Source organism: Panthera onca, chromosome A1 (genome assembly GCF_046562875.1).
Source record: "Panthera onca isolate mPanOnc1 chromosome A1, mPanOnc1 haplotype 2, whole genome shotgun sequence".
Classification (NCBI taxonomy): Eukaryota; Metazoa; Chordata; class Mammalia; order Carnivora; family Felidae; genus Panthera; species Panthera onca.
This window is the reverse complement of record NC_138339.1, coordinates 22,792,483-22,808,717: the sequence shown is the minus strand read 5'-3', so window position 1 is coordinate 22,808,717 and position 16,235 is coordinate 22,792,483. Positions and strand designations below refer to the sequence as shown.

The 16,235-nt window shown below is 37.3% G+C and overlaps 1 long non-coding RNA gene across 1 annotated transcript; it reads right to left on the bottom strand.

The window, feature by feature from the left end:
• Window positions 1–426: 426 nt before the first annotated feature.
• On the bottom strand, window positions 427–15,880 carry LOC132680105 (uncharacterized). The gene is made up of 5 exons (XR_013552716.1): window positions 15,703–15,880; window positions 12,207–12,322; window positions 6,581–6,676; window positions 1,120–1,286; window positions 427–499 (listed from the first exon to the last, which is right to left on the bottom strand). It is a non-coding gene; the product is annotated as an uncharacterized LOC132680105 (long non-coding RNA).
• Between the last annotated feature and the right edge of the window lie 355 nt (window positions 15,881–16,235).

Sequence of the window (16,235 nt, the reverse complement as noted above, 5' to 3'; positions counted from 1 at the left end):
AAAACATACAGGGATGAAAAACACTGATTTAACTATAACCCTAACTGCATTCTTACAGAGTAAATGACACAAAAATCTACACAATGGCTCAAAAATTCCTGTCTTGGTAAGAATAAAATATACCTTTGCAAAGCAAATATCATGTGATGATTGTTTGCTTTTAAAACGCATCATTGAATTGCTTCTCACTAAGCAGCAGAATTGAGTATATGAATGGGATCTCAGTGTCTAATATTGTTTCATATATTTTTTTCAAGTATTTTTAATATGAATGAATACACTGAGATCATTAAAATATACCCCTTGATTAATACCTGCCTTACTGCATTTGGAAAATTTAATTATTAAAGAGGTTCTGTTGAGCTTTTATCCTATCTTGGTACTTTGGTTAACATAGTGGAAAATTAATGCCACTTGGAGCATGACATATTCAAATCTTGGCATTGCCCACTTACTCTCAGTCAACCTGGTTTTCGCCTTTGATTCCCATTCAACTCATCTGTGAAATGAGACACAAAATTACATACCGGGTATTTCTTAGGATTTAAAAAAGATAACGTAAAACCCCTAGTAATATGTTTACCTTATGGATATTCTATAAATGTTATTAATTTTACTATCAAATTAATATAGTTATTATTATTATTATTATTATTATAAATTTGCAAGTGTTATACAAAGTCTTTGAGAAATTTAGATAATCTTTATCCATAGATTTATATATACTGGTACATTGATTCCTCAAAGTCGTTACAGAAGAGTAGTTAAAAGAATGGCTATTGATATCAAGCATAGGCTTAAATTCCAGGTCCTCTACTTGTTAGCTCGACTTTCTCATCTACATTGTCTCAACTCCATGAATTTATTCATACATGATTACCTCATAGGGCTTTTTGTTTTGTTTTGTTACCATGGTAACATGGTAACTCTTTCAGGTAGATGAAAAACAGAGGCTAAGCTTTACTCTTCCCTTGGTGAGGGGTCTGGATGCAGAAATAAAGCATTTCTACAAATATGGCAAGAAGAGGGCTTGATTATACCAATGGAAATTGTTGATTCAAGTATACTCTGAATGTTTGCCTTTCCAGGTCCCTGGACACAAATGATACACGAAGTTACCTGTAATGTGGAGACTGGATTATCCGCTGGCAAAACTTTTTATACAGCTACCACAAGTTCCAAACACTTGAAAAAGGCCACCATCTTTATTCACTGGAAACTTCCATCCAGCATCTCCTTCTTGAACCCCTCTTCTGGCTCAAAGATCTCTCTTGTTCCTTTTCTTCCTGTAAATATTCAGCTTATTAACTGCAATCCACTCACTTTTCTCCACAAAAGCCTTGCTCTCATCTCCCTTCTTCTGTTTCATATTCACTCAGAAAGAATTTCACACATTAACTAGAGTGTGATCACAGCCAATACGCAGCCAGCATGCTGATGGTATCCTATATTATTTAGTGTTGGCTTTACTAGATATTAAAATACTGGTGTTACTAGACGTTAAGATAGCAAACTACTTCTACGCTTCACATATGAACCACTGCTTCTTAAGTATTACCCGTGTTTTTCTGCTGCCGTGGAATGTCACTGGGAAACGCCTCCAGATTCCCACGATCCTGAAACTAAAGGATCAATGCTTGGCACAGCAGAGGTTCTCCAGGGTTACAGGCCAGCGCAATGCCTAGTATCTGTGATTGTTCATTTCGCTTGCTTTAAGTTGTATTATTTCATCCTTTTAATCCAGGAGGAAAATGAGATGCAGAGAGCTGGTATAAGTGGCAGAGCTTTCGATTCAAACCTCGTCAGCCCCACACTCTTTGTACTCAACCCACAGCATTTCTTGTCTGGCCTAGTGGATTAAATTTGCTCTAATTAAATATGACATTCTTATTCATAGTTTTGTGACTTAATTCACAAAAAAGATACTGGATATAGAAAAACCTTAGATACTATTTTAAGTATTGTGATATTTTTGCATAATTGCTTTTAGCTCAGCAGATCGTAAGAGAAGCTTTAGCATAATGAACAAAATTATGAGCCTTAAAAGTAATCTTACACCTATTGAAGCTAAAAAGCACCTGTTTCTATCAATAAAGAAGAAATCATTGGAAAAGTTTGATGCTATCTCTTAAGAAATATTGTGGTCCAGACAACAGACAAGTGCTGTGATCTTGAGAGAGACATATACATTTTTTAAAAAATGAAACAAAATAAAACCTTAGCAAATATTTACAAAAATATATAAAAATTTGCAGTATTTTTAAGTGATCTGATTGACAATTTCCACTACACTTATATTATTTAATTAGCAACATTATGTGTGTGTGTGTGTGTGTGTGTGCACATAAAGAGCAGGAGAGCAAGCAAGATTTATTTATTTATTTTTTTATTTTTTTAACGTTTATTTATTTTTGAGACAGAGAGAGACAGAGCATGAATGGGGGAGGGTCAGAGAGAGAGGGAGACACAGAATCTGAAGCAGGCTCCAGGCTCTGAGCTGTCAGCACAGAGCCCGACGCGGGGCTCGAACTCACGGACCGTGAGATCATGACCTGAGCCGAAGTCAGATGCCCAACGGACCAAGCCACCCAGGCGCCCCAATATTTAAATACAAACTAAGATTGACAAGGTGACAACTATCACCTTGGGAATACCATACAGCCGTGCGAGGAGGACTCTCCTAAAACATTGATAATTTAACTGAGACTGTGCTGTACTAGTTCTCCTGTCTGAAGGTGTGTGTCCCCCAAATTCACATTTTGAAACCCTAATGTCCAATGCTATGGTGTTAGTGGTACCTTTGGGAGGCAAATAGGTCATGAGAGTGGAGGCCTCATAAACAGAATTAGTGTTCCTATAAATAAGACCCCAGAGAGCTCCCTAGTCCTTTCTTTTTCCTTTCTGTTTTTTTTTGTTGTTGTTGTTTGTTTATTTATTTATCTTGAGAGAGAGAGACAGAGAGAGCGGGAGGGATAGAGACAGAGATCATCTTAACAGACTGAGCCACCCAGGTGCCCCTCTCCCCCGCCCCCAGACCGTTCTGCCATGTGAGGATTCAAAGAGAAGTCTGCAACCTGGAAGAGGGCCTTTGCCATATTAGCACCCTGATCTCAGAGTTCGAGGCTCACAACGGTGAGCAATAAATTTCTATTGTTTATACACCACTCACTCTGTGGCCTTTCCCTCTAGTAACCCAAATAGATCAAGACTCTATATGAGAGGGAAAAAGTTTTCCCCAATCTTTGTAGAGACCTTAGGTGGGTCTGAAAATCAAACAGGCAAAGACGTTAACAGCAGGAAAGCATATCAGCCTATTTAAGAGAAGTTTTACATGACACAGGAAACTTCATAACAAAACTGTAGGGGCCATGAATAGGCTGCCCCCAAATGTGCCACTTTGGCATACTGAATATTTAAAATAAAAATTAGTTAAAGAGACAGCCTGTATAAGAAGGACACTCAGATCCTCCCCTATCTCCCCGAAAGCAGGAAATAAATCTCTCATGTGAAAGATAGAGGTACCATCAGATAAAAGGGCAGCCTTATCACCAGAAATGGGGAATCCAGAGCCGAGAAGCCTGTATCAAGAACCCTTGTTAGTTTTTAGTAATTTACTACCACAGTCCACATTCTGTTCAGAATTCCTTACTTCCTGAAAATCTCGAAGTAAGTTTTCTTTGTCAGTTCCTCACAGATGTATTGTCTCTGTGTCTAAAAAAGTGTAAAAAATGCCTGCGTTGGTCGTTTCTTGGGGTCCCAATTTTATTCGAAGGCCTCCCTGTGCATGTATTAATTTTTTTTCCCCCTCCTGTTAATGTCTCCTTTAAATTTCATTCTCAATTTAGCTGGAAGACCCTGAGGGTAGGGAAGAATTTTTCCTTCCCTTCAGAATGAAAACACAGTTAGGTCTGAGTATTTTTATGCTAGGCTTATTGAAGAGCGGACAGTCTTCGAGGAATAGGATAGATCAAAGAGAAGGAAGTAAGTGTGATACTTTGTGGGGAACTTAGCAAGGCCGGCTTGTTCAGATTCGTCAAGGACTTTATGACCTGTTTCGGGGGAGGAGGAACCTGCTTCTGCTGGTCACTCAATCTTCCTTGGCTGGAAACACTCAGTATGCCAAGCTGCCATGTTTGGGGTTAGCATGTCCCGAGCAACTCCACAGCATCTGCGTGCCAAGGAGAAAGGACTTGGGAGAAACCAACCCTCCTCACACCTCAGCCTTCTAGCCCCTGGAATTGTAAGAAAATACGTTTCTGTCGTTGAAACCACCCAGTCTGTAGCACTATGTTATGGAAACCCGACGCACTAGTGCAGTGAAAAAGCGAGGAGTCCAGCTTCTGAACAAAACACGATACAGGTCTTCCAGGCCCAACCACAGGCAGTCACAAGGCTTTCCCTGTGGAACCTCATGGGAGAAGTTCCCCTAAACCCAAAAGGGCCCTCAGCCGATGCCTTGTGGTCTCTGAAGGGAGTGACAGCAAAAGAATCCAGCCCCACTGTGACCAGCCAAGCCCCAAGCGTGTCTGCATCCTGGGCCCCCACACCTCCATTTGGGCTTCTTCCCACTGGCACCTCTGATAAGACCCCCTTAGAGGGGAGGAGGGGAAACCATAAAGGCACTTGAGTCTGTCTCAGTACTTTCTGACTCCCGGCCCTGTCCCCTCCCCCCTTCTCTTGGCTCCTGTGGCCAATAAAATGGCAGCAGCTTTTTGTCCAGAGATCCTTTGGCGCTGAGACGTTTCCCCCTGGCTGCACTGATGCATCTGGTGCTGATCTGTGCTCAAGAATCGAACATGACAGCAGCCGACATCTTTGTGATTTAGCCTCTTGCTTATATGATTGCAATAAGCAATTTAAGCCTTGACTGTTACTTTAATTTTGGCTTGTTGTTTTATTTTATTTCAGTTTTATCCTTTTGAGAGAGCGAAAGAGAGCAGAAGAGAGGCAGAGAGAAAGAGAGAGAGAGAGGGAGAGAATTCCAAGCAGGCTCCAAGCCCAGTGTGGAGTCCGATGCAGAGCTCGATCTCAGCACTTTGAGATCATGACCTGAGCCGAAGTCAAGAGTTGATCCTTCACCGACTGATCCCCCTGGGCACCCCTTGACTTGTTTTGATCGGCTCTAACAATGATAGTTCAGTTCTTCCTCAGCTCCGCACAGCTCTTGACAATAAGGAGTTGAATATAATTGGTATGTGGTGATTGACTTCATATCCCTGACATGAATGAAGAGTTAAAATCTGTAGCAAGAATTGAAGCAAAGCCTCTAATCCTCCTATACATAAAGTTCATACATCGTCCTGAGGCAGTTAGTTGCCTTGAAAATGATGAGTCAGATTTAGTTACTACTCCTGGCTGAAAGTGATAAACGCAACTCTGGCTGATAATTCAACTGATGAAGCATTTTACTACATTTGTTAAGGATTTTGGGAAGCTCGCCTTTTGGAGAACTGGGAAACCTAATTTAGTAGCAAGATTCCAGGGACAACCACCGAGATCCTGATGCGGAACTGATCTGACGAGGAAAAGTGGTTGCTGCCACCAAGGACGGGACACTAAGAGTTTGTCCTACTAGCTCTGTAATTATTATGGTCACCACACTCTTCAGAGATAAAGAGGAAAAAAAAAAACAACTTTCAATACTTTCCCACTTCTGTCCCCAGCTCCTTGGTCAAAGTCAATAGAGAATGTGTATGACAGGTAGAGCCTGAAGAACATTTCTGGGCATTTGTGATAGTCAGAAGCCATGAAACGGTGCCTTTAGGACCACGGACTGAGATGCTGCACTGCCTATCTACCACACTGAAAAGCTGTGTGACCTTCTGCAACTTTCTTTACCTCTCTGTTCCTCAGGTTCCTCATCTGTATAACAGGAATAACAGTGGTAACTTTTGAGAAATTAAAAGTTCTTTTGAGAAATTAATAATTTTAAATCAATAAAACACTTAGAACGATGCATGGGACATTATAAGCATTATTTTCAGTCAATATTTTTCATTGCAAGATAAACTGGGAGAAGTGATTCTCAAAGCCTTAGTTGTTCCTGTGAGGGTGGAGTGGGAGCTTGACTGAAATAAGACACAAAAAACACAGAATTCGCCAAGCACGTGATGCATTCGGTTCCTTGGTAACTAAACTAAACACATCATAAGAGGCTGAAAAATATCTTCTTCCTCCTTGTATATGTAAAATATGCTATGAGAATATACTGTATATGAGAATATACTATATATGATATGCTCTCATGTACATGAGAATTAATGTCATATAAAATTTTGTGATGGTTTACATAGCCTGAGAGCTAATTACTGGAAACAAACACCCAAACAAACATTACCTGCAGTTCAGGATCTGTGGAATAGACGAATGGGGGTCTTGTGAAAGGTCGCATTCCTACAATCTGACTTCTGAGATCTGATATGTCAGTCAAAATCCATCCCTAATTAACATGGGGAATCTACTGAGACCAATGATTCCGGCAAGGAGGAACCTGTTGCAAGGAGGAGAAATGTGAAAGCAAGGGGAAGGTGTCAGAGGCAAAAGCAAGCCCCAGGAGTAAAAGATGGGGAATGGTCAATACCTGAGCAGGTAAAGCCCACCCCCGCAGGGCTTTAGCACCCCTGCTTTGTTTCAGTCTCTGGACCAGTGCACTTGATTCTTCAGTTCAGTTAAGGCTCTGTAGGGGAAATAGAAAAAGAAAAACCATCTCTGGTTTCTGGAGTGGAGCTTTGCTTCAGATCAGTATCTGAAGTCCTAGGCTGTTTACACTAGTGGGTTACATTTATTTTGTTTAAATTTGATGCCAAAACAGAAAGTCGGAGACTTTTAACGTGGGCACGGAAACCGCTCACAATCAGTTATAATTTCTTCAACCCACACCCAATAGAGCTCAACAGAATAAGGTGAACATTAATATATGAATACTGATAAATTTCCCCTGGATTCTCTCATGGAACTCCAAAATTAAATAAATGGACATTTAATAGAACTTGAGCATGACAAATGCATGGTAAAACTTTAAGAGCACAAACATTTGTATATTGTTATCAGAATGTCACTAAATGCAAATTGTAATTGCGGTTTCAACAGAGAATACAAAGAAATGCCTTCAAATTGGAGTTAAACCCATTGTGTTTTTAACAGGTATTGTAATATTCTTCAAAAGTCACTACAAATAGAATATCTGCTGAAAAATTCGTTCAGAATAAATCTAAAATGTAAGGACATGATATCAAACTATCAATATAAGAATATATATATTATAAATCCATGTATATTGTATATACATGTATAACTATATATACATGTATATATAATATATATGTATACATGCATATTATATATGTATATATGTATATACACACATATATTTAAATGCCTTCATTTGTATTCCTGTGAGGTATAGATACAAAAGAAAATATGTTCATAAAAAGGTGTAAACATCTTAAAAGGTTAGGAATACTAAGAAAAGCATGAAAGAAGACAGTTAAAATCAACACTGTAAGATATACTGAGTTGTACAAATTATCTTCACGATTTCCTTTTTCTTTATATTGACATTATTGTACAACTGCCTTAAAAGAGTAATTTAGGCTTATTAATACATTTAGAAAATAAAAATTTAAAAATTATGATTTACTAAAAGAACAAATAATGGTGATATATTTTGGTTTTTAGTTCTGTTCTTTTTGTGAATGTAAGCTCTTTTCCATACTATGGTATTTATAACACTTTATCCGGATTTTGTTCATAGTATGGGAGATGTTTTCCACACTTTATTTGCATTTCTTAAAAAGCAAAATTCGGCGAAATACATTTTAAAGATCTTGTTGGCTTTTATTCAATGATTCATGAATGGGGCGACATCCCATCTAACAAACAGAAAGCTCAGAAGAGCCGTACAAAACCAAATATTTTTATAGGCAGAAAGGGAGCAGGACAAGGAGGCTACTAGGCAAGAATGGATTGTTTCAGGCAAGGTCGCCCTCCTTTGGGGGAATGGCAGCGGTCTATCACGTGGCTTAATTCATTAGTGCTGACCGGGAAATTCAGGACTGACTGGTTAAGATTACATTTCTGGAAAAGGCTGGAACTGCTGTTAGGTAAGGTACTAAGTCTTGGTTTGGTGATGTGGGCTTAGCACAAAAGATTTAATGTGCAGCCTGTCATCTCTCTGTCTCTCTCTCAATAGATTAAAACACAGAATTTTAAATTACACGTAACATTTATTGTCATGTATAATTTTCTAAAGCATAATCATATTTCTAAGTAATTTTTCATGTACATCTCTGTCTATGCCTATAATACTTTTTGTGTATAGTCCTAAAAAACACTTAATGTTTATGTAAATATATGTAAGACAATGATGAGTATTCTATATTGTACTTCACAGATTTGTCTTTTAAGATATCTTAAGGGGACTCAAGATTACTGTAATAAAGGGTATCTAGCTCTTTACCTCTAGTCAAAAATTAAATCACACAAAAAATAATTAATTTCCACTTGAACTAAAAGCAAAACAAACAAAAAGATTGGCAAGAACCAGTTACCATTAAGACTACATTGTCCGGGCAAAGGTGGATTGCAGAATTGATTTTTTAGGTCTGGAGATCTGAAGGGTGGCTTCTTTCAAACCTCAGTTTACTCCCCCAGGTAGAAGGAAAAAAAAATGAAAAAGAAAAGAGTTTTTCTTTAGCCTTACCCAAAGACATAGATCCTAGTTACTTCAACACATGGAAATAAGAAGGAAAAATGATGCACATAGAATTGCTACTTTGTTACCAAAAAAAAAAAAAAAAAAAATCACTAGTTGAAATGTAACCTAATACAGCTTCTTAAGTGATGACAACTCAGACTGACCAAAGATAAATAACTAAGTGATGTGCTAGAAAGAAGGGCTAGAAGACTTCCTTAGGTTTTTGTCTTTATTTATTTATTTATTTTTTTAACGTTTATTCATTTTGAGACAGAGAGAGACAGAGCATGAACGGGGGAGGGGCAGAGAGAGAGGGAGACACAGAATCAGAAGCAGCTCCAGGCTCTGAGCCATCAGTCCAAAGCCCGATTCGGGGCTCGAACTCACAGAACGTGAGATCGTGACCTGAGCTGAAGTCAGACGCTTAACCGACTGAGCCACCCAGGCGCCCCAGGTTTTTGTCTTTAATGACACATTTGAAGCAAAAAGAAGTAGCAGAGATCTCTTTACCCAACTGTTTTAAGATTTTTTTTTGTTTTTTTAAAATTCATTTTCAAAAGAGAGAGAGAGAGCAGGGGAAAGAGAGGGATAGACTCTTAAGCAGGCTCCATGTAAATGCAGAGCCCAACACAGGGCTCAATCTCACAACTCTGATATCCTGACCTGAACTTACATCAAGAGTTGGTCACTCAACCAACAGAGCCACCCAGAAACCCAAAGATATTTTTTAACAAGATAATAATACATTCAGTTCAAACCTCAGCAAATATTTTTCGATACTTTTAAATTTTTTTTAATGTTTATTTTTGAGAGAGGGAGAGAGTGTGAGCAGGGGAGGGGCACAGGGAGAGGGAGACACAGAATCTGAAGCAGGCTCCAGGTTCTGAGCTGTCAGCACAGAGCCTGACGCGTGGCCCGAACCCACGAACTGGGAGTTCATGATCTGAGCCATAGTCGGATACTTAATTGACTGAGCCACCCACGGGCCCCAATATTTTTCAATATTTTAAGCATAATTTATAACATTTTTATTTCAGTCTGTGTTTTAAGGGTTACTAATGATTATGTATCACTTTTCCTTATGCTGTAATAATCATTTGCATTTAATGAATTAGCATCTTAGTTTTTGTTCTGTTTAGCAATTTGAACTCAGTGACTCCCTTCCCCTCTGCCCTCACTTGTGTGAACTCTTTGGAAAATAAGCTCTTTTATGGATAATATTTGCTACTAATAAGTTTGTCTCAAAAACATTTGCTGATACTTACTTTTTCACACAGGGATTTCACGAATTTATTTCCATTAAAACACAAACTGGGGCATGCTAAAAATTTTAAGAGTTTATTTGAGTAAAAATCAATTCCAATCTGGAAGTGCAACGTCAGAAGTGGTTGGGAGTGCCCCGCCAGGGACAGGAGTTCTGGGAGACACTTATGGGGGAAAAAGCGGAAGCCAAGCAAGAACATTTCTGATTGGCTATAGCTTAAAGCGTAGTTAGCGGCTAGTTACTGGTTGTCCCTAGGGTTTGATTCAGTAACCTTGAGGCATTTCTGTTTTAAGTTTCAGATTGCTTATGTAGGGCACCCCGAATTGCAGCCACCTCAGCCTCCTGGCCTCCTTATTTAATTAATTGACCATTACTTTCAGAAAGGGATGGCTCGTTCAGAGTCTATAGTGGAAGGCCTTACCAAATTTTCAGAGGAAAAAATGTACTTTGAATTCTTTCTTGGAATGACAAATCTTCACATTTTGGTGTTTTTAACCCTGGAGATATATGAAGACTTTACAAAGAGTACATGGGCACCAGTAATTTTTAAGAAATTAATTGATTCTTTCCTAAAATTGGTTTGTTTGATGATATATCTGTGACCTAGGTATCACTGGGATTTTATATTCTAATTTGTTTGTTTTATAATCACCCTCTGCCCTTTAATTTTATAAAAATAAAGCGGAGTCTTCACCTACCCTAAAATGTTAAAAGGGGCAATATTTTCAGTGGTAAAATATTTGTGTGTGCCTCAAACAGGGACAGTTCGGAAAATCTGTGCCCAAAGAAGTTTACTTTACCAAGGCAGCACTCAATCTTGTTGAAGAAGAAATTACCCCATAAAATTTCACATTGCAGTTCAATGTGTTTTTCAGAATTGAGAGAGGTTGTGGTTACTTTTTATTACTAATTGTTACCATCACTAATTCCAGGAAAAAAAAAAGTTTCCTAATTCAGATAATATAAATTGCTTGTAAATAACAAATTAATGTTCTCATTCTTTGGAGAATAATACACTTCTAAAAATATACTTCTTAAACATATACTTCTTTTTTAAAGTTTATTTATTTATTTTGAGAAGGGGAGAGGGGGAAGTGAGGGGGGGAGGGGCAGAGAGAGAGAGGAAGAGAGAGAATCCCAAGCAGACTCCATGCTGTCAGCACAGAGCCCAACTCAGGACTTGATCCCACCAGCTGTGAGATCATCACCTGAGCCGAAATAACCACCCGGCCACCTTAAAAATACGCTTCTTAAAAAAGTACACTGTATTGGGGTAAATAGTGAAGAAAACAAGATACAAATAAAAGTTAAATGAGAAAAAGGAGTGTAAACATTCTGACTGTTAAAAATAGCATATGGATTCAACTTTAACTTGTATTATGTGGCATATATTTAAAATAGTAATGTAATAGTTTGATTTTAAAATTACATTATTTTTTTAATAAGGCAGAAATTGCATCTGTTGAAGCTAGTTGAACTTCAGTTGAAAATAATCTGTAGTCCAATATAAAAAATGAGGAGAGGTGCACATCTGTATGTTCAAAATAATTTTACAGAAATGGAGGAAAAAAAGGTTGATAAACTCTCTTGGAGTAAACAGTTTCCAATGGAATTAATTCATTTTGATAATAAACAACCAGTGTTTAGATTATCTTTAAAAAAATTAATGTTTATTTATTTTTGAGAGACAGAGAGAGAGGAAGCATGAGCAGGGGAAGGGCAGAGAGGGAGACACAGAATCCCAAGCGGGCTCCAGGCTCTGAGCTGTCAGCACAGATCCTGAGGTGGGGCTCGAACCCATGAATCGTGACATCATGACCTGAGCCAAAGTCAGGCATTTAACTGACTGTGCCTCTAGATTATCTTTGTTTATACTTTGCCAGAGTAAATATTTCAGTAAAAGTACAGAGCAAATATACCTCAGATCCAAATCCACCATGTTAAACACAAAGTGACAAGAATGCTTTACTACCATTTTGTAATGTATTCAGAAATAAAACTCTATAACAAGAGTGTATATATACCAACATAAAAAGGACCACAATAAATTACTATGTTGCAGAGTTAAAAGGTATAACTCATAGTTCAATACCTCACAGGTGCTAGTCTTTTATCTAGAACGAAAGTATTAAATTAAATGCATAATTACAGGTCAATTTAGTTAAACAAAGACATGTGGATATGCTATGAAAAGGGGATTAGTTAATTTATCTACATATAAATACTAGGCTTTAAAGACAATCTTACTGCAGAAGAAAGATGCTATTGCTGTGAAGCGTGTAGGTCAATCAGGTCATATATGTTTTCTTGTTCAATCCTCACTAAAGGTAGTCCCAATGGATTTAGAGAGAAGTTGTGACAATCTGAAAGTGCCAAAGAGATAATAAATCGTTGAAAGATTATCATGAAATGAATACTAACATAAAATGAAAGTACTCTAAAACAATTATTGTCTAAAGAATTTGATTTAAAGACTTTTCAACCAAAGAACAATAAAGAAGGAAAGAAGACTAAGAAGGAGAGAGAGAGGAAGGGAGGGAGGGAGGGGAGAGAGGGGAAAGAAAAATAACAAGAGAAGAGAGGAAAGGAGAAAAAAAAAGGGAAAAAAAAGTGAGGGAGGGAAATGTACATCTCGCTATGGATTGAATTGTGTGTTTCTCAAATGGATGTATTGAAGCCCCAATCCCAATGTGATGGTTTGTGGAGACATAGACTTTGGAAGATAATGAGCTTTAGATGAGATCACAATTATGGCTTCCTCCTGATGGCATTAAAGCCCTTATAAAATGAGACACCAGTTTACTCTCTCTCTCTCTGTCTGTCTCTCTCTGCCATGTGAGGACAAGACCAGAATGCAGTCATCTGCAAGCCAAAAAGAGATATATCACCAGAACCTAGCCAAACTGAGAAAACAGATTTCTGTTGTATAGGCGCCCAGTCTCTCATACTTTGTTATGGCAGCCCAAGCCGACTCTGACACTTCTTACATAGGGGTTTAAGTATCTAAAATACAAATTGAATGCTCACACACTGGATTTAAAAAAAAAAAAAAAAAGCTTTTTATTTCTTAAATAATGAACATAATAATATTAACATGCAATAAAAATAGCTCTCATAACATCCCTTCAAAATTCATTTTAAAGTGCTTAATATAGAGAAATAATAATGAATGTCAACGAAAATAGAGTAATTAAAGTTCATAGGCATAAATAACATGCGTAATAGCTGCAGATAGAATTGAGATGATGATTTGATGTCTAGAAGGCAAAAATACAATTTTTTACAATGCTTGAATTGCACATTTATTTTCTCATATAAAAATATTTACTTGTTCCCATCATTTCTCATCATAATTGATCTGAAAATATTTGTATATTTAAGAAGAAAGGATAGGGGCGCCTGGGTGGCTCAGTCGGTTAAGCGGCTGACTTCTGCTCAGGTCATGATCTCGCGGTCCGTGAGTTCGAGCCCCGCGTGGGGCTCTGTGCTGACAGCTCAGAGCCTGGAGCCTGTTTTGGATTCTGTGTCTCCCCCTCTTTCTGACCCTCCCCCGTTCATGCTCTGTCTCTCTCTGTCTCCAAAATAAATAAACGTTAAAAATTTTTTTTAAAAAAAGAAGAAAGGATAAATAAAAGAAAAAAAGAAAAAAGAAAGTTTTCATTATTCACAGGTAATTAAATTTGAACATAAACAATTTTATTGTATGTATTTTAATTTTTTAATCTCTATTTTTGGAAGAGAGAGACAGAGCATGAACAGGGGAGGGGCAGAGAGGGAGGCAGACACAGAATCCCAAGCAGGTTCCAGGCTCTGAGCTGTCAGTACAGAGCCCAGTGCAGGGCTCCAATTCAAGAGTGGTGAGATCATGACCTGAGCTAAAGTGGGACGCTTAACCCACTGAGATGCCCAGAAACCCCTAAACAATTTTAAACAAATCTATACATAAGTTAAATGGAATTATCACATGACAGATACAGAATTATACAATGTTAAAATCCATTCATCAAGTGAATATGAAACACTAAAATTATCCACATACTGCTAAAGTGTTTATTATATTTTATTGTCTTTAAATTTGAGCAGATGCTCTATGACCCAGAAATAATTCTATTCTGAGATTATATATACATTTTGGGAATGTGTATATGTATACACGTGTGTATATATATATATATATATATATATATATATTTGGAATGTGTGTATATATATATATATATGTATATATATATGTGTGTGTGTGTATATATATATATATATATATATATATATATATATTTGCATGCACTGGAACCTAGAAAAATATACATAATTTTAATGTGTGTATATTTATAACAAAGTTTATGACAATATTATTCATAACAAATATAATAAATATAATAAATGTAAGCTAGAAACTGAAATGTCCAACAGCAGTAGAGTGAACAAAGAAAATATGGTGTATTTATAAAATTTATAAAATTAATAGCATATAGCCATTAAATCAATGATGTGTAGCTCCATGCAACACCCTGTATGACTGGAATAGAAAATAATAAGTACTATATTATATTCTTACAAAGTTCAAAAACGGGATAAAAATTGTTGAAAGTGGTTCCCAAGAGAAGCAAGTGTTTCTCACAGTGTCAGGGAAGCAGATAACTTGTGGTAAATAAACGTTTGTGATTCAAAAGGGGTATCCAGGGGAATGTTGAAAAAATTCCACTTCTTGTGCTGAATTTTGGTCACCACAGTGTGTATTTGCAATCATTTCTCATTTATTAAGCTTGACAGTCATGTTCCACATACTTTTGTAAATAAGCTCTATTTCAGAAGAAAAGCCATTTTGAAAAAGCTGAAATCAGAATATATATTGCATAATTAGTCCTGTCCAAAGTTTATTGGTGCAGACACATATTAATTGTGATATACCTTCATGGTCCCCAAATGGTCATACTTCTCAGAATTTGTGCTTTTGTTTAATCACTTCCTACATTGATTCTGGACCTGGCCATGTTATGTGTTTCGACAAATGGTGTATCAGTACATGTCACAGAAAAAGGGGCTTGAGAAACACTTGTACATGGCCTTTTGACTTCTTCAAATACGGACACTGCTATATACAAAATCTCGACTGAGGGGCCCCTGGTTGGCTCAGTCGGTTGAGTGTCAGACTTTGGCTCAGGTCATGATTTCACGGCTTGTGAGTTCGAGCCTTGTGTCACGCTCTCCACTCTCAGAGCAGGGCCTGCTTTGTATATTGCGTTTCCCTCTCTGTCTACCCTTCCCCCTATTGCTCTCTCTCTCTCCTTCTCTCTCAAAAATAAACAAACATTTAAAAAATAAAAAAAGAAAGAAAGATATCTAGACTGATGAGCTGGTGAGGCCACAGGGACAAGAACCAAGGTACCCCAGCCAACAGCCCTGGCCCGCTTCTCCATCATCTTGCCCCACCTCAGCCCCACTTGATCTGCCAGAAGGCTGCAGCCACATGCGGGCTCTCAGGTAAGCCTGACAGAACCGTTAATTGAACTCAGGCTAAACTGTAGAAGCATAAACAAAATAAATTGATGTTTTCATTCACTAAATTTTAGAAAGGTTGTTTATATAGCAATAAATAACTAATTCTCTGTGCAAATAGTTTTGACTATGTCATTATCTTTGGAGTAGAAAATTGACTTTCGGCATAATATTTAATTCAAATTATCTTAGAAAGTAAATTTTATGTACTTTAAGAAGAATGCAATCTTCTCAGAAGTATTACCTTGTGTGAGTAGTACTCAAACTTGGTCACTGATTTGAGTCATCCAGGCAAATTTTAAAGTTAACATCTCTTCCCTTTTCTAGAGATATCTGGAGAGTGGAGAAGGAGCTAGTTTATCTATTTATCTATCTATCTATCTATATTGAACTTCTAAGAGAATTCTAATGTAAAGTTGAAAGTTGAGATATGGTTGATTAACAGAAAGGATCTATTCAGATTCTAATGTATCCAAAAATAGAATGTTGTCACAATGGACTATTCATAACCAGAAGCAATAGAATAACACACACACACAAAAGACTACACTAATTAAAAGATCACATCTAATGATCCTTGCATTCTGAAACTCTGTAATTTTCACTTGTCTAGATTTGTTTATATGACATGTCTTTGCTCAAATGGGGCATGTTTTTAAATAGCATATTTTTTACTCTAAATAGTAAGCTATGTTTTCTATCTCCTGAACATTGAACAGGTGGCAAATATCTTCTTAAAAGGTTGGTCATCAAGGTGATTGTTGTTGAGTCAAACAT